The sequence below is a fragment of the Heteronotia binoei genome, chromosome 1 (genome assembly GCF_032191835.1).
Source record: "Heteronotia binoei isolate CCM8104 ecotype False Entrance Well chromosome 1, APGP_CSIRO_Hbin_v1, whole genome shotgun sequence".
NCBI classification, from domain to species: Eukaryota; Metazoa; Chordata; class Lepidosauria; order Squamata; family Gekkonidae; genus Heteronotia; species Heteronotia binoei.
The window spans coordinates 269,683,061-269,701,508 of NC_083223.1; positions in this window are offsets into that span (position 1 = coordinate 269,683,061).

Consider the following 18,448-nt stretch of genomic DNA (forward strand, 5'->3'; position numbering starts at 1 on the left):
CACCCCAGTGCCTCCTGGCTCCACCCCCAAAGGCTCCTGGCTCCGCCCCCAAAGTCCCCCGATATTTCTTGAACTCAACTTGGCAACCCTACCGAAAGAATTGTGTTGTCGGCAGTGCAGAGTGCCATCAAGTCACAGCTGGCTTATGGTGACCCTGTGGGGTTTGCAAGACAAGAGACATTCAGAGGTGAGCGCATGAAACTTCCTTCTATTGAATCAGACCCTTGGTCCTTCAAAGCCAGCACTGTCTTCTCAGACTGGCTGCTTCTCTCCAGGGTCTCAGGCAGAGGTCTTTCCCATCGCCTACTGCAGGGGTGGGGAACCCTTTTTCTTCTAAGGTTCATATGGATATTTATAACATCACTCGCGGGCCATAAAAAATTATCAACTTAAAAAACAGTGCTCCGCCGTGGGAGAATGATTCAGGCCAGCAAAATTTATGCAAATAATTGTTTTTCTATTTGAAGGCATGTGGGGAGAGCCTAATCTGGCACACCCACACACACCCGGCCCGCCGCCCTAGGCAAATGCATAGGTCCAGGGCTTTTTTGTAGAAAAAGCCCAGCAGGAACTCAGTAGCATATTAGACCACATCCCTAATATTAGCATATTAGGTCACACTCATTATCATATTAGGCCACACCATCTGGGATGATCAAGTGCAAACTGAACTGTGACAGTAACTTTTCCAGGCCCTGCAGCAATTCTGGCTGGCCAGGGAGGCTGCTGCACAGTACATCTGGGCCCTGTGATCCCTGCCTGGCTCTGGGGAGGCTGCTGCACAGTGCGGCTGGGCCCCATGATCCTCGCTGGCCAGCCAGGCCTAGGCTTCCCAACCCTCCTGCCCTGGCGGGGGACCCCAGAGTTTCCACCCTCTTCCCCCGCTCCCCAAAAAAATGGAAGCGGGGGGAGGGGGGAAATGGCGAGCTGCTGCCGCCCCCTCCCTGCCCAGTGAAGCCATAGGCGGCGGGCCCGCCGGCGCCCAGCAGCAGGAGGCGGCGGTGGAGGAGCTGCCGGCTGAGGGCCTCGCCGGCGGTGTTGGCGCAGCAGAGGGGCAGCAGGAGCGCGCCCCCTTGCCTCCGAGGGTGTCCGCGCCAGGGGCCGCTCTTTCCCGCGCTCTTCTTCCAGTCCTCCTCGGTCTCAGCTGAGGCGGCCGCGGCGATTGCTGGGTGGGGGTCTGGGAAGGGAACGAGAGTATCCAGAACCATCCGCCATCTGCCGCCCCCTCCCCGCCCAGTGAAGCCGTAGGCGGCAGGCCCGCTGGCGCCCAGCAGCAGGAGGAGGTGGCGGTGGCGTTGGCGCAGCAGAGGGGCGAGGAGGCTGCGAACCGCCGGCGCGAGACTGACGCCTAGCACGCCCCCTTGCCTCCGAGGGTGTCCGCGCCAGGGGCCGCCAAAATGGTGAGCGATTCCTCGGGGGGAGAGGCGTGGGAACCCCAGGGGGGACCCCCGGCTGTTAGCCCCCGACTGTATTTCGATTTAAGATTTAAGATTTAAGAGGGTTCTACGAAGCCCTGAAGGCAGTATATGGTCCATCATATCAGGCTCAGAGTCCCTTGCATAGTGCAGACGGCCAAGTGCTCCTCACAGACAAGGCATCCATACTGAACCGGTGGTCGGAGTATTTTCAGGTTCTCTTCAGTGCCAACCGTGTAGTTCAAGATTCAGCAATCCACCTCACCCCACTTCAACCGGTGAAAACAGAGTTGGATGAGATCCCCACCCTAGAAGAGACTGTTAAAGCCATCAAGCAACTGAAAAGTGGCAAGGCAGCGGGAGTTGATGGAATTCCACCAGAGATCTGGAAGCATGGGGGCACAGTACTACATAGCTCACTTCACAAAGTACTTGTCACCTGCTGGGAACAAGGCAAATTACCACAGGACTTTCGCAATGCAATCATCATCACCCTATACAAGAACAAAGGGGAAAAGTCAGACTGCTCCAACTACCGGGGGATAACCCTGCTCTCCATCGCAGGCAAAATCCTTGCCAGAATACTCCTGAACAGACTGGTGCCCGCCATTGCAGAAGAACTCCTCCCAGAGAGCCAGTGCGGCTTCAGAGCTAACAGGAGCACCACCGACATGGTATTTGTTCTCAGGCAGCTCCAAGAGAAATGCAGGGAACAGAACAAGGCTCTGTATGTGACTTTTATCGACCTTACCAAAGCTTTCGATACCGTTAGCAGGAAAGGCCTGTGGCAAATCTTGGAACGTTTAGGATGTCCCCCAAGGTTCCTCAGCATGATCATCCAGCTACACGAAGACCAGCGAGGCCAAGTCAGACGCTGCAACGACCTCTCGGAGCCCTTCCCAATAGGCACAGGTGTAAAGCAAGGCTGCGTTCTCGCGCCAACTCTCTTTACGATCTTCTTTAGCATGATGCTTCAAAGAGCCGCAGTAGATCTAGATGATGACGATGGTGTATACATCCGCTATCGCACCGATGGCAGCCTGTTCAACCTGAGGCGACTAAAGGCACACTCCAAGACAATGGAAAAACTCATCCGAGAGCTACTGTTTGCTGATGATGCTGCACTCGTCTCCCACTCGGTATCAGCTCTGCAGCATATGACGTCCTGCTTTGCAGAGGCTGCCAAGCTATTTGGCCTAGAAGTTAGTCTGAAGAAGACAGAAGTTCTCCACCAGCCTGCACCCCAGGAAGATTATCATCCCCCCTGCATCAGTGTGGGTGAATCAGTTCTGAAGACAGTCCAGCAGTTCAGCTACCTGGGGTGCATCATCTCCTCAGATGCCAAGATCGACAAGGAGATTGACAACAGGCTGGCAAAGGCAAACCGTGCATTTGGCCGACTGCACAAAAGAGTGTGGAGCAACAAGCATCTGAAAAAAGGCACAAAGATCAATGTTTACAAAGCGGTTGTGATGACAACCCTCATCTACGGCTCCGAATCGTGGGTTTTATACCGTCACCACCTGCGACTCCTTGAGCGCTTTCATCAGCGCTGCCTTCGCACCATCCTCAACATCCACTGGAGTGACTTTGTGACCAACACTGAAGTCCTCAAGCGGGCGGAGGTTACCAGCATTGAGGCACTGCTGTTGAAGACGCAGCTGCACTGGGCAGGGCATATTTCTAGGATGGAAAACCACCGCCTTCCCAAGATTGCCCTGTATGGCGAACTCTCCACCGGCCATCGAAATAGAGGGGCACCAAAGAAGAGGTACAAGGACTCCTTGAAGAAATCCCTTAGCACCTGTCACATCAACCATCACCAGTGGTCTGACCTAGCCTCAGATCGCAAAGCATGGAGGCACACCATCCACCAGGCTGTCTCTTCCTTTGAGAACGCACGCATAGCTGGTCTTGAGGACAAAAGGAGATTGAGGAAGAATCGCACTGCTACAGGACCAACCCTAAATCAGACTTTTCCCTGCAGCCGCTGTGGCCGGACCTGCCTGTCCCACATTGGTCTTGTCAGCCACCAGCGAGCCTGCAGCAAACGTGGACTATTGCACCCTTCTTAAATCTTCGTTCGCGAAGCCAAGCCGAGAGAGAGAGAGTATTTCGAGGCGCGGACGCTCTTCGGGGACGCACAACCCTTCTTCTCCGGAACGACCCCCCGAGGCCCACACCCCACAACCACCATTTCAGGGGATCCAATTCTATGAGCCCCCCCCCCCAAAGTGTCCTTATCCTTATTTCGAAGGGAGGGGATGCATTTAAAAGGTGTTCATTCCCTTTAAATGTGATGGTCAGAACTCCCTTTGGAGTTCAATTATGCTTGTCATACCCTTGTTCCTGGCTCCGCCCCAATGTCTCCTGGCTCCACCCCAAAGTCTCCTGGCTCCGCCCCCAAAGTCCCCAGATATTTCTTGAATTGGACTTGGCAACCCTAGCCAGGCCCCAGAGAGGCTGCCACATGGCTCTGTTCAACACAGCAAACCCCGAGGGCCACGTCAAGTGACCTCGAGGGCCACATACGGCCCTCGGGACGAAACTTCCCCACCCCTGGCCTACTGCCTGGTCCTTTAAACTGGCAATACTGGGAATTGAACCGGGGACCTTCTACATGCCAAACAGAGGCTCTACCATAAGCCACTGTTCTGCCATTACTTGCCTCTGTGTCACAGCCCTGGTGTTCCTTGGAGGTCTCCCATCCAAATACTAGCCAGGGCTGACCCTGTTCAGCTTCTGAAATCTGACAAGATCAAGCTAGCCTGGGCTAAACCGGTTCAGAGCAAAACATTGTATTCCACTCTTAGTAATGGTATTAGAATCATAGAGTTGGAAGGGGCCTCCAGGGTCGTCTAGTCCAACCCCCTGCACAAAGCAGGAAACCCACAAGTACCTGCCCCTAAATTCACAGGATCCTCATTGCTGTCAGATGGCCATCTAGCCTCTGTTTTAAAACCTCCAAGGAAGGAGAGTTTACCACCTCCCGTGGAAGCCTGTTCCACTGAGGAATCACTCTAATGGTCAGGAAGTTCTTCCTAATGTTGAGCCGGAAGCTCTTTTGATTTAATTTCAATCCATTGGTTCTGGTCCTGCCTTCCGGGGCCACAGAAAACAATTCCACCCCATCCTCTATAGGACAGACCTTCAAGTACTTGAAGATGGTGATCCTATCACCTCTCAGCTGCCTCCTCTGCAGGCTAAACATGCCCAGCTCCTAGGCTTGCCAATCCCCAGGTCCCAGCGGGGATACTTCCGGTTTCCCAGGCTCCTTCTCGCTCCCAGTCAGCTGGCTGGTGGGAGAAGCCCCGCCCCCACATCCCCTATGTTACTTTCCACCTCCGGAGGCTTCCTTTTGGGATTGTGTGTCTGTGTTACTTTGAAGAAGTTGGCAGCAACTCATGAGTAGAGATGCCAATCCCTCACTTCAGAGTCGCCAGAAACGGGTGGGGGGGGAGGGAAATGTCTGATGGGCACTTCATTATTCCCTGTGTGGAGATCAATTCTTACAGGGTATAATGGGGAATTGAGCTGGAGGTATCCGGGGCTCTGGGGGGGCTGTTTTTTGAGGTAAAATCACCAAATGTTCAGTATAGCATCTAGTGCCTCTTCTCAAAATACCTCCTAAGTTTCAAAAAGATTGGACTGGGGGTTCCAATTCTATGAGCCCCAAAAGAAGGTGCCTCTACCTTCATTATTTCCTATGGAAGGAAGGCATTTAAAAAGGTGTGCAGTCCCTTTTAATGTGATGGCCAGAACTCCCTTGGAGTTCAATTATGCTTGTCATGCCCTTGCTTCCTGACTCCGCCCCAATGTCTCCTGGCTCCACCCCCAAAGTACCCAGATATTTCTTGAATTGGACTTGGCAACCCTACCAGCTCCTTCAACCTTTCCTCATAGGACTTGGTCTTCAGGTCCCTCAGCATCTTCATCGCCTTCCTCTGGACCCGTTCCAGCTTGTCTATATCCTTCTTAAGAACATAAGAGAAGCCATGTTGGATTCTTTCTTTTTTTTTGGCCCATGTGAACGTCTTCATGTTAAAACCCGTTTATCGGGGGTGTCTGTTGATAATGCCGAAGAATCTTTCTGGTAATTCTTGTCTGGCTGGCTGGTTGGCATTCCAGCGTTATCTCCCTCTGAGCCTAAGAAAGACACAACCGGTTATTGTCAAATAACACCCAGCTCTATTGCTTCTTCCTCCTCCTCTTTACCTCAGCTGTGATGATCCCAAACTGGACCTTTCTGTCCACACTTCCATCTTACCAAGCAGGAAAATCAATTTTTGAGAGATGCAACCAAAAATATTCTGGCATCAAAAAAATGGTGGGCAGATTTATGGCATAGTTTTCTATAGCCTATCTTTCTTTCAAGTAGCTCAGGGTAGTGCATATGGCTCTCCCCTCCTCCATGTTACCTTTACAACAGCCCTGTGAGGTAGGATAGAACAATTGCCTCAAGGTTAGTCACCTGGGAATTGATTCCAGGTTTCCATAGGTATAGTTCAGCACTCTGACCATTATACCACACTGGCCAAAATGTGACTTGGAGTGGTGGCGGGGGAAATAAAAAAAACAGAACAAATCAGCCATTGGTCCAAGGGTGTGACATCACTTCTGAGGAAAACCTGGAAGTGACACCAGTCCTTCCTAGGAATCTCTGGGAAATGTATTTTTACTATAGAGTTTTCTTGCAATTCAGAGAAAGGTGTGACATCACTTCCAGGTTTTCCAGGAAACGATGTCATGTAGGCTTATCAGATATCCTCTTTTTTAGAGGATATATCCTCTTTTTGTGGTTTCTGTCCTTTTTCAGGGTCTAAAAAAAAACTGATGAAAAGGACTCCTTTTTGTCTTGGAAGGTTAGGAATATTCCTAGTTACAATTCTCACAGCTTTAAATAATTGGGGTATTTAAAATGAGATTTGTCATGGCCATGTTTTTTTTTGTAGCAGGAACTCCTTTGCATATTAGGCCACACCTCTCTGATGTAGTCAATCCTCTTGGAGCTTACAGTAGGCCTTGTAAGAAGAGCCCTGTGAGGTCTTAGAGGATTGGCTACATCGGGCGGGGGGTGGCCTATTATGCAAAGAAGTTCCTGCTACAGAAGAAGCCCTGAATAACAGTAATTACGACTGATCTCTGGGCTACAGAGATCAATTCACCTTCAGGTGCCATCAGGAGGTCCAGCAGTGGGGCCAGGACACTAGAAGTCCTCCCACTGTTGCCCCCCCTAAGCACAAAGAATACAGAGCATCCCTACCCCAGACAGAATCTTCCATCTATACCTTGTGGCTAATAACCACAGATGGACCTCGACTCCAGATGTTTGTCCAGTCCCCTCTTGACAGAATAGGAACATCCAATAACCAATGTTTAAAGGAACACAAGGCCCACCCCGAATGTTTAAAGGAACACAAGGCCCATCACACAAAGTTTATTCAAAAGATATCAATAAAGGAAAATTATTACCAATACATTATTCTAAAGCTACACAGAAGCTCGCTTCAACTACCTAACACTTACGTTAGGTGGCAACAATCTTAGTCTCAAAGGAAGGGCTCCAATCTGTGTTATCTATGTCTCTGGCAATCGTAGGTCATAGTCTTGACCCAAAGTTCAACAAAGTTATAGCTAGTCTCCTGTCTCCCAGGCTATAGATCAAATATAATTTTGGCCTGCTGCATCAGGCAATAATGACATTCAGTCAGGACATTTCTCCAGGAGAACTTTCCAGAAGATTACCTCATACTCTCAACACCGCCCCCCCCCCTCCTATCACAAATCACAAGTTCTCCTCAGATACCAATTACCAGGCTTCCACTGTTGGCCTTGAAGACGATAAGAAGGATGGCGTGGTCCAACATGGCTTCTCTTATGTTCTTAAGCAGGGGTGGAATTCTAGCAGGAGCTCCTTTGCATATTAGGCCGCACACCCCTGATGTAGCCAATCCTCCAAGAGCATACAAAAAAGAGCCTTGTAAGCTCTTGGAGGATTGGCTACATCAGGGGTGTGTGGCCTAATATGCAAAGGAGCTCCTGCTAGAATCCTATCCCTGTTCTTAAGTATGCAGATGCAGGCTGAAAACCCGATTAAGAAGAACTGCAAGATGGTTCAGACCCATTACCAGCTTTTGAGGGGAAACAGAGAGGGGGAGGGGAGGTGCTTTGCCTCACACGATGCATTAATATTTTATAAGTCTGGAACCTCCAGAAAGAACTGAAGCATAGCACAAGTATTCACATGCCGTATTTTGTGGTACAGAATTACATCAAGAGGATCATAATTACAATAACCTGTACGCAGCAATATACACCGTCGCTAATTGTTAATCCACGTAAGCTTGTGAAACCATTTTGTACTGTATGACCTTATTACCCACACAGAAAAAGGCCTCCTGAAGAGTTCAGTTCTTCATAGTTTGAGGAAAGCCAGGAGAACGGAAGCCTTCCTGACCTCCTCAAGCAAAGATTTTCAAAAGGCAGAAGCCGCAAGTGAGAAAACATGTCTATGTGAGTTTGTACATATAAGAGCAAAGGCCCATTGGAAAGAGTTCATCAGGTAGTATTGACAATATTATTACAAGGCGCTCCTGTTTTTTTTTTTTTAACTATTACAGTTTTTTTTAAAAAAAACTATTGAGGCAGCTGAAAGTTGATATGATCACCATCTTCAAGTACTCAAAGGGCTGTCATATAGAGCAGGGTTGGCCAACGGTAGCTCTCCAGATGTTTTTTTGCCTACAGCTCCCATCAGCCGCAGCCATTGGCTATGCTGGCTGGGGCTGATGGGAGTTGTCGGCAAAAACACATCCGAAGAGCTACCCCTTATATAGAGGACTGTAGTGTATGGCGCTAGCCGGTATGGCCACAATACACTATCACGTTGTTACGTTATTACACAAAGGCGTCAGTCTTCTACCAGCGCGGCTAGGCAGCGGAGGCGACTGGGGCTGCCCCAGGCGACTCCGCGCAGCGCACAAGCACCCGCCTATCACCATCAGTGGCAGGAAGTTTAACTGGCCAGGATTGGACTGGCCAGCCTGGGAGGCTGTCCCGGGTAATGTACATAAGCGGGACCCGGCCCGCGTGATGTACCTGCAATAAAGTATGTTGCCCTACACACGTCTCCTGACTCGGTACATTACAAGGATGGTGTGGAATTGTTATCTGTGGCCCCGGAAGGTAGGACCAGAACCAGCGGGTTGAAATTAAATCAAAAGAGTTTCCGGCTCAACGTTAGGAAGAACTTCCTGACCGTCAGAGCGGTTTCTCAGTGGAACAGGCTTCCTCGGGAGGTGGTGGACTCTCCTTCCTTGGAGGTTTTGAAACAGAGGCTGGAGGGCCATCTGACAGCAATGAGGTTCCTGTGAATTTTGGGGGAGGTGTTTGTGAGTTTCCTGCATTGTGCAGGGGGGTTGGACTAGATGACCCTGGAGGTCCCTTCCAACTCTATGATTCTATGATCTTTAACTTAAAAGATCTTAGGCAGCTGACATTACACGCTCATCAGCATGGCTGAGAGAGGGATTTGAAATGCCACACAGCTGAGCTCACCAAAGAGAAATAATTGCCTCTCATCTTCTAATCCGGGGGTGTCGAACTCATATGTTGTGAGAGCTGGATCTGACATAAATGAGACCTTGAGGGGCTGGGCCATGTTGGGTTGGGCCAAGCCATGTCAGGCCGGATCATGTGTGTACCTATTTAAGATTAGGTAGCAGAGATATATATGTTATAAAGAATACAAACACAAAACTTAAACTTAAAACATGCGTAAAACATTAGCACTCATTGGTCTTTCTTTGTATTTGCTTTCTTTGCTTTCTTTGTATTTCTCCCATGGGAACCAGGGAACTGGGCAAAGGAAGCTCTAGCTTTTTCCTTCCTTCCCCAGGGACTGGCTGAAGGGGAAGCCTCAACCAATAGAAGGAAGAGAGGTGTGGCTCAGTAGCTCTGCTGTGCAATTGAGAGAGCCTGGCATAGCAAGCTATTCCTCCCCCCCTTCCTCCCCAAGGGAGGAGCCTCAGCCAATGGAGAAAATGGTGGCTTTGCTCTGTAGCTCCTGTGCAACTGAGCAAGCCTGGCAAAGCAAGCTATTATGCAGAAGGAAGCAAGAGAGAGGAAGAAGGCAGCAGATGACAGCCAGTTGCTCATGGGCCTGATTGGAGCCCTCCGGGGGCCTGATTCGGCCCCCAAACTGCATGTTTGACACCCCTGTTCTAATCAGTCTAGTACATTTTAGCCCCAAGGAACTTCAGACAGCGTACCTGATTAGGGACGGGCATGAACCAGCTGACGAACTAAAGTTCATTACAAATTTTAGCCTGTCCGTAGTTCGCAAACCGAAGTTTGTGAACTGAAGAGCCTCAACAAGCTTCCATGGGTTTTGGCACAATTTCTGGTGGCTTGTGACAATTCATGAAGAGGAAAGGTGGGGGTTTACCCCTGCTTTCTGCTCTTCAGGAGAAGCAGCTGAGTGGCTGGAAGCTCACTGCTGCTCAACTCTTTGGTTCAAATGGCTTGGAGCCATTCAAACTAGGGTTGCCAAGTCCAATTCAAGAGATAACTGGGGACTTTGGGGGTGGAGCCAGGAGACATTGGGGGTGGAGCAAGGAGCAAGGTTGTGACATGCGTAATTGAACTCCAAAGAAAGTTCTGACCATCACATCTAAAGGGATCGCATACCTTTTAAATGCCTTTCCTCCTTTGGAAAGAATGAAGGATAGCGGCACCTTCTTTTGAGGCTCATAGAATTGGACCCCCTGGTCCAATCCTTTTGAAACTTGGAGCGTATTTTGGGGAGAGGCACTGGATGCTATGCTGCAAATTTGATGCCTCTACCTAAGAATACAGCCTCCCAGAGCCCCACTTACAGATCAATTCTCCATTGTACCCTATGGGAATAGGTCTCCCTAGGGAATAATGGATTGCCCAGCAGACCCTGAAGTAGGGGGAGGGCCTCCAAACTGAGGATCCCCTGCCCCCACCTGGTGATTGCCAACCTTAATTCAAACCCTGCTTTCATCACCCCGTGGCTTTTTGAGGGGAGGAGAAAGCAGGGTTCAAGTGGCCCTGAGTTATTTAAATTGCTGTTGCTTTCTGCCCCCTGTAGCTTCTCATGGGGAGCAGAAAACAGGTTTAAATGGGTGGAAGCCATTTAAACCTTGCTTTTAGTTCCCCACAGATTTCTGCAGGGAACAGAAAGCAGGTTTTAAGTGGCCCCGCTTTCTGCTCCCTGCAAAAAGCTGTGGGGAGCAGACAGGAGGGTTTAACTGGACAGTGAGAAGTGTCTTCCCAGGGGCATTTGATCCTCACAGCCAGCAGACTCGAGGGGGTAAAGTGCCTCCTGAGGAAAGGCGCAGCCAGCAGAAATGAGGGGGTGAGCAACATTTTTAAAAGCCCTGAACAGTCCATCAGCTCTCCAGTACCAATCAGAAGCCTTGCTGGGCAAAAGCCATACCTGGCCCCTCCCATTTGCTAAGAACACTTGACATTGACCTGGTGCCATTATACCTACGGAAAGCACATTGGATACCTCTGCTATATTGGGTCTCAGATCGGGGGTGATACCTAGGGGGTAATCTGTGGGGTCGGACGGTGGCAACTGGTGGATCAGTGGAAGAAAGTGGCTAGGTCTGGTGGCCTGTGATGGGGAGGCTGATGGATTGGAAGGTGGAATAAGGTGGAGAGCCAGTTTGGTGTCGTGGTTAAGTGCATGGACGCTTACCTGGGAGAACCGGGTTTGATTCCCCACTCCTCCACTTGCAGCTGCTGGAATGGCCTTGGGTTAGCTATTGCTTTCGCAGAGTTGGGCAGAGTTAGCCATTGCTCTCGCAGGGCCCTCTCAGCCCCACTCACCTCACAGGGTGTCTGTTTTGGGGGGAGAAGATATAGGAGACTGTAAGCCGCTCTGAGTCTCTGATTCCGAGAGAAGGGCGGGGTATAAATCTGCAGTTGTAAAGGAGATTGTGAGCCATTCTGGGATTCAGAGTGTAGGGCGGGATAAAAATCCAATATCTTCTTCTTCTTCCAATAAACAGCCAAATATCCCCAGTCAGATCTGAGAAGTTTCGGTGTGAAAAAGAATCTTCAAGGGACAGTTTTGGCAGATTATTCAACAAGAGATATCTAAGATCCTAGGATATGAATTTAACAAAGAAGCAGAGACTTTTCTGCTGGGATTACAAATGGAAAAATTTCCAAAAGAAGATAGAACTTTAATATGGTACTTGCTCTCAGCTGCTAGGACATTGTATGCGCAGTTGTGGAAGCAAGAAAAAATACCAGAAAAATGGGACTGGACTATTAAAGTTATGTCATGGAGTGAAATGGACAAGCTAACAAGAAAACTAAGAGACTGCGATTTAGAACTTTTTAATCGGGAGTGGAAGAAATTCAGAAGATATGTAGAAAAAGAGTGGAAAATAAAAGGACATTGGACAATTTTTGAAGATTAAGACCTTTAAGACAAGAATATAACTTTTGAAGGGGGGATCTTTTTCTTAATCAATTTTTGTTTTTTCTTGATAGTTAAAGGTACCTTTAATATCTGTTTTTTTTTTTTAAAAAAATAACACTGGCGGGGGTCAACTATTGGGGGGAGGGGTGGGAGAAAAGTAAGATGTGGGGTAGAATGAAGTTTTTTTTATCTTAAGCTTTTTATAAGTTGTAGATATAGTTCTACTACCATATGTTACTAATTAAAATTGTTTATACACAAAGGGACAGTTCTCACGAGAACTCTCTTTTCTGCTGCAAAACCAGCTAGACCTCTTCTCTATTTACTTCTCTTGCATGGGTGGACATTCTGCATTTTTTCACCTTTGTCATTTCTTCCACTCTTTCTTTCCAACGAACCAGGGCAATTTTAAACTGCCTCACCCGTGCCGTCCGTTTCTTTCCTGAATGCATAACCTCTGTCTTAAAAACAGACCAGCCGCTCTGTTTTAAAGAGTTTTATTAGTTTCAGAAAAAACAGGGGTAGGGAATAGAGAGAATATAAAACAAAATACATATTCATCTTATTCTGCATAAAAAAATTACTTTCAAAGAATACAACAGCCACTCCAAAACAATGACTTTCTGAGATGGTTGGGAGCAGCTATTTCAACAACTGGGGTGAAACAGACCACAGCTACCCAGTTCATCTAAGAATCTGTCATCAGTTCATTATTCTTCCTTCGGTAGCTAGAAGTTATTTCACAGAGGAAGGATTGAAGTTTAATGCTGTAACCAATCTGTATTTCTGTGTACTAGATCCTAGTGGATATAGGGATGCCAATCCCCAGGTGGGTAAAGGGAGAGAGGTCACTTGTAGGATGAAGACAGCACAACTGAAGTTATAGGGACGGAATAACTAAGAATGTATTGAAACAAAATTAAACAAATATGTTCAACAGAAGACTAACTAGCAATAACAATTCCCCCAAAGTTTCACAGTTCCATCAAGGGAGTCCCAATGAACAGTCCTTGAGCCTTTTGGAGTTTGGTGCCATTTTAAAATCTTACTGGAGACTTTCTGTCCCATTTGTCCATTGGGGATTTTATGTGCAGCCTTTGGACGCACTGAAAAAGAATCTTGTGGGTTTTGCAACTTATTGATGCATCAGAAACCCTTTTATATTTTTTCTGAGCTTTTGCCTCTGGTTGAGATATGGGTTCAGAATCACAGAATCATAGAGTTGGAAGGGACCTCCAGGGCCATCGAGTCCAACCCCCTGCACAATGCAGGAAACCCACAAATATCTACCCCAAATTCACAGGATCTTCATCACTGTCAGATGGCCATCCAGCCTCTGTTTAAATACCTCCAAGGAAGGAGAGCCCACCATCTCCCGAGGAAGCCTGTTCCACTGAGGAATCGCTCTAACGGTCAGGAAGTTCTTCCTAATGTTGAGCCGGAAACTCTTTTGATTTAATTTCAACCCCTTGGTTCTGGTTCTACCTTCTGGGGCCATCGAAAACAGCTCCACACCATCTTCCCATATGACAGCCCTTCAAGTACTTGAAGATGGTGATCATATCACCTCTCAGCTGTCTCTTCTCCAGGCTAAACATCCCCAGCTCCTTCAACCTTTCCTCATAGGACTTGGTCTCCAGACCCCTCACCATCTTCGTCCCTTACTGTAAATTGGCTGTGACTTAACAGAACTTTCCTATGCAGGGGTGGAATTCTAGCAGGAGCTCCTTTGCATATTGAACATATGAAGCTGCCTTGTACTGAATCAGACCCTTGGTCCATCAAAGTCAGTATTGTCTACTCAGACTGGCAGCGGCTCTCCAGGGTCTCAAGCTGAGGTTTTTCACGCCTACTTGCCTGGACCCTTTTCAGTTGGAGATGCCGGGGATTGAACCTGGGACCTTCTGCTTACCAAGCAGATGCTCTACCACTGAGCCACCGTCCCTCCCCCCAATTTAGGCCACATGCCTCTGATTTAGCCAATCCTCCAAGAACTTACAAGGCTCTTTTTTGTAAGCTCTTGGAGGATTGGCTACATCAGGGGTGTGTGGCCTAATATGCAAAGAAGCGCCTGCTAGAATTCCACCCCTCTTCCTATGTAAAGTTAGATGAAGTTTACGGCTAAATCATACCTCTCTGGTCACTTAAAAATTAATCTTGGAACCTCGGAGATCTGGTGTCTCCTCCAAATAGACACAACTCCGTTTCTGATTGATGTATATTTTAAAAAGCAAGGCAGAGTGGTGCATTGTGAGCAGATTTGAAATACGGTCTTGGATTGTTTTGTCGACTAACGTTCTTATCCCTTCCGCTCCTTTACTTATTCAGGTTCCCCTAATGGATTCTTTTTGTTCATCGAGATGAATCTTTAATGATGGCTGGCAGACGATTTGTTCAGGTGTACCATGGACATCTGATTGTGGTGGATGCAACAGGCTCGATAAAAAACAGGAGGATGGAAGCAAATGTTACACAGACGTAAAATATACATTAGCCGAAAGGCTCATTTGCAGTACACATGCCTCTCTTGCGAAAGGGTGCCGTTTTAGAATGAGTAAAAAAGAAGTAGTGTACATCGTGTTCTCACTGACCCATTTTATCTGCACAGCAAGCCTGTGAGGTAAAACTTGGGTCTCCTAGTCTAACACTAACCGCTACACACACTCCTGTTAAATCAAATTAAGAAAGGTTAACACGCTTGGGGCTCTTTAGCTTGGAGAAACGTCGACTGAGGGGTGACAAGATTATGCATGGGATAAAGACGGTAGAGAAAGGAGGACTTTTCTCCATTTCTCACAATACAAGAACTTGTGAGCACTCAACGAAATTGTTGAGCAGGATAAAAGGAAGTACACTTCTTCACCCAAAGAGTGATTAACACGTGGAATTCACTGCCACAGGAGGTGGTGGCGGCTGCAAGCATAGACAGCTTCAAGAGGGGATTGGATAAGCATACGGAGCAGAGGTCCATCAGTGGCTATTAGCCACAGCGTATTGTTGGAACTCTCTGTCTGGGGCAGTAATGCTCTGTATTCTTGATGTTTAGGGGTATGCATTTGGTTTGGCTGAAACGAATACACCCCCGAAAAACAGCTGATTTGTCTGTATTAAAGCAATATAGAGCTGAATCAGATTCTCTGAGCTGATTCGGGAACCGTATGCTGCAGCTGCGAATTGCCACCGAAATTTGGCAGCCATTCGACCCCATTATACCCTATGGGCCATTGAGATCAATGGCAAAATAGGGTATAATAAAGTGCAGCTGGGGGGCAGGGGGTTTGAGGTAGAGGCTCCAAATTTTCAGAGAAGCTTCAGGAGACTCTCTCCTACAGAACTCCCAAGGTTCAAAAAGTTCGGACCAAGAGGCCCAATTCTGTGGGCACCCAAAGAGGGTGCCCCTATCTCTCCTTTATTCCCTATGGGCCATTGAAGTCAATGGCAAAACAGGGTATAATGAAGTGCTCCTGGGGGGCAGGTGGTTTGAGGTAGAAGCTCCAAATTTGCAGGGCAGCTGCAAGGGCCCTCTCCCCTACATAACCGCCAAGTCTCAAAAAGATTGGATCAGGGGTTCCCTTTCTAGGGGCACCCAAAAAGGCCCATGTCTCTCAATGCTGGGGGAAAAGCAATCCGTCCGTTTTCCCACTGGAACAACAGTGGGGAAACTGATTCCGGGGAGCGGAGGGTTTGAGGGAGAGCCCCCAGATCTGCAGAGCAGCTGCAGGGGCCTCTCCCCCACAGGCAGTGCCATGTCCCCGAGCAGAACCGGTGGCACCATGCTACTGCCATTGGCACAAACAGTACATTAGATCCAACTAGAGAATCTCTCTCATTCAAAAATTGGAGTGCAGGCTCTCTGCAAGGACTGCTGCACAGAGCCAGTGCATTGAATGCACTTCTGCCATGCAGCAGCTGGGGCACGAACTTCCTGCGTGTCAAGCATCTGTCCACTGAACCGCAGCCCCGCAGAAGAAATTCCTACGTGGAATCCCTCAACGCTCCACTTGTTGTGTCACTGAAACTGGGGCACTTGGGTTTTTTGGGTGCCCCTAGAATGGGAACCCCTGGTCCAATCGTTTTGAAACGTGGGAGTTCTGTAGGAGAGAGTCTCATGAAGCTTCCCTGAAAATTTGGAGCCTCAACCTCAAACCCCCTGCCCCCCCAGCTGCGCTTCATTATACCCTATTTTGCCATTGATTTCAATGGCCCATAGGGTATAATGGGGCTGTATATTCTGGAATAGATCAGCTGCCAAATCTGCTATTAGGAGATAAATGGCCTCCTGTATTTTTTAGCCCCAAATACCCCGGAATTCGAATTTTTCTGAATTTTTTCCTTTTGCACACTCCTAGGGGGAGCACAGTGGGAGGGCTTCTAGTGTCCTGGCCCTCCTGATGGACCTCCTGATGGCACCTGGTTTTTTTGGCCACTGTGTGACCCAGAGTGTTGGACTGGATGGGCCATTGGCCTGATTCAACATGGCTTCTCTTATGTTCTTATGGCCACTGTGTGACACAGAGTGTTGGACTGGATGGGCCATTGGCCTGATCCAACATGGCTTCTCTGATGTTCTTATGGCCACTGTGTGACCCAGAGTGTTGGACTGGATGGGCCATTGGCCTGATTCAACATGGCTTCTCTTATGTTCTTATGGCCACTGTGTGACACAGAGTGTTGGGCTGGATGGGCCACTGGCCTGATCCAACTCGGCTTCTCTTATGTTCTTATGGCCACTGTGTGACACAGAGTGTTGGACTGGATGGGCCATTGGCCTGATCCAACTTGACTTCTCTTATGTTCTTAGATCAACGCTATCTTTCTAGTCCAGAGGCTAGCTGTCTTGGTTTTCAGTAGAACATCTAGCTTTGAGTCCCATAACCCCTCAAGAGGCCACCCAGAGTTTTGGGGTATGAACTTTTCAGAGTGAAAGCTGCCCTCTTCAGATATCGGAGGAAGGCAGCTTTAGAAAAGAGCAAGAGTCCCGTAGCACCTTGAATGCCAACAAAATTTATTGTGGGGTGGGAGCTTTCCTGAGTCACCGCTCACTTTTCCAGATTTGACTCTCGAAATGAAAGTTCATATATATATAAATCTTTGTTGGTCTCTTAGGTGCTACTGGATTTGAATACAGCTTTCTAGTCCAGCATCCTGTTTTCTGGTAGATGCTTCCAGGAAGCCCAAAGGTAGGTTATGAAGACTTAGACAGGAACCCTTTCCTTGCTATTGAACCCCAACAAGGGACAGTTCATCTGAACAGAGAGGTTCCCAGGGCTTTTTTTGTAGCAGGAACTCCTTTGCATATTAGGTCACACACCCCTGATGCAGCCAATCCTCCAAGAGCTTACAGTAGAGCTTGTAAGAAGAGCCCTGTAAGCTCATGGAGGATTGGCTACATCAGGGGTGTGTGGCCTAATATGCAAAGGAGTTCATGCTATAAAAAAAAAAATCCCTGGACATTCTGGACAGAGGTTCCATTTAGCCATCAGTGAGTCAGCAGCAGTGAACAGACCTCTCCTCTGTGAATTGGACTAATCCTGTTTTAAAAGTACAGTCTGAGATGAAGAGTGGTTTAGAGAAGGGCGTGATTTCAGGAATGAAAATTCCTGACCCATTTCAGCCTTTGGATATATTCGGTAAGTAACATGAAATCTAGTGAAGCTGAAGTTCACAGGCTGTGGTTACTTGGAAATGAAGAAGAAGAAGAAGAAGAAGAAGAAGAAGAAGAAGAAGAAGAAGAAGAAGAAGAAGAAGAAGAAGAAGAGGAGGAGGAGGAGGAGGAGGAGGAGGAGGAGATTGGATTTATACCCTGCCCTTCACACAGGGCCTCAGAGCCCTTAAATCTCCTTTCCCCTCCCCACAACATACACTCTGTGAGGTAGATAGGCTGAGGGAGCCCTGAGAGAACTGCTCTTGAGAGACCAGCTCTGGGACTGACCCAAGGTCGCACATGTGGAAGAGGAGCGGGGAATCAACACCGGTCCTCCAGATTAGAGTCCACCGCTCCTAACCACCACGCCTTACGGGTTCTCTGCATAAGAACCAGAGACTCCCTGCAGGAATTGCTGCGCCATGGCAGGTTTCTCAGCTTCCCGGTGTTGATTGGGAGGGAGTCATGCTGTGGAAATGGTGGTGATTGTGAAGAATAATTTGCAAGTTGGGGTGGTCTGCTGGCAACAATACTCTGTTCCAGAGGTGGCCAAACCTGCTTAACATAAGAGCCACAAAGAAGGAAGGAAGGAAGGAAGGAAGGAAGGAAGGAAGGAAGGAAGGAAGGAAGGAAGGAAGGAAGGAAGGAAGGAAGGAAGGAAGGAAGGAAGGAAGGAAGACAGACAATTCCTGGAGATCTGGGGATGTAGTTTGGGGAGGGTGGGTTTTGGAGAGGCGAGGGACCTCAGTGGATTATATTGCCACAGAGTCCCCCCTCCAAAGCTTCCATTTTTTTCTGGGGCCTGATCTCTGTGGTCTGGAGGTTTCCAGGCACTATCTGGAGTTGGCCAACTTGGGGCTTTTTTTTTTTGTAGAAGGGACTCCTTTGCATATTAGGCCACAACCCCTGATGCAGCCTATCCTCCAA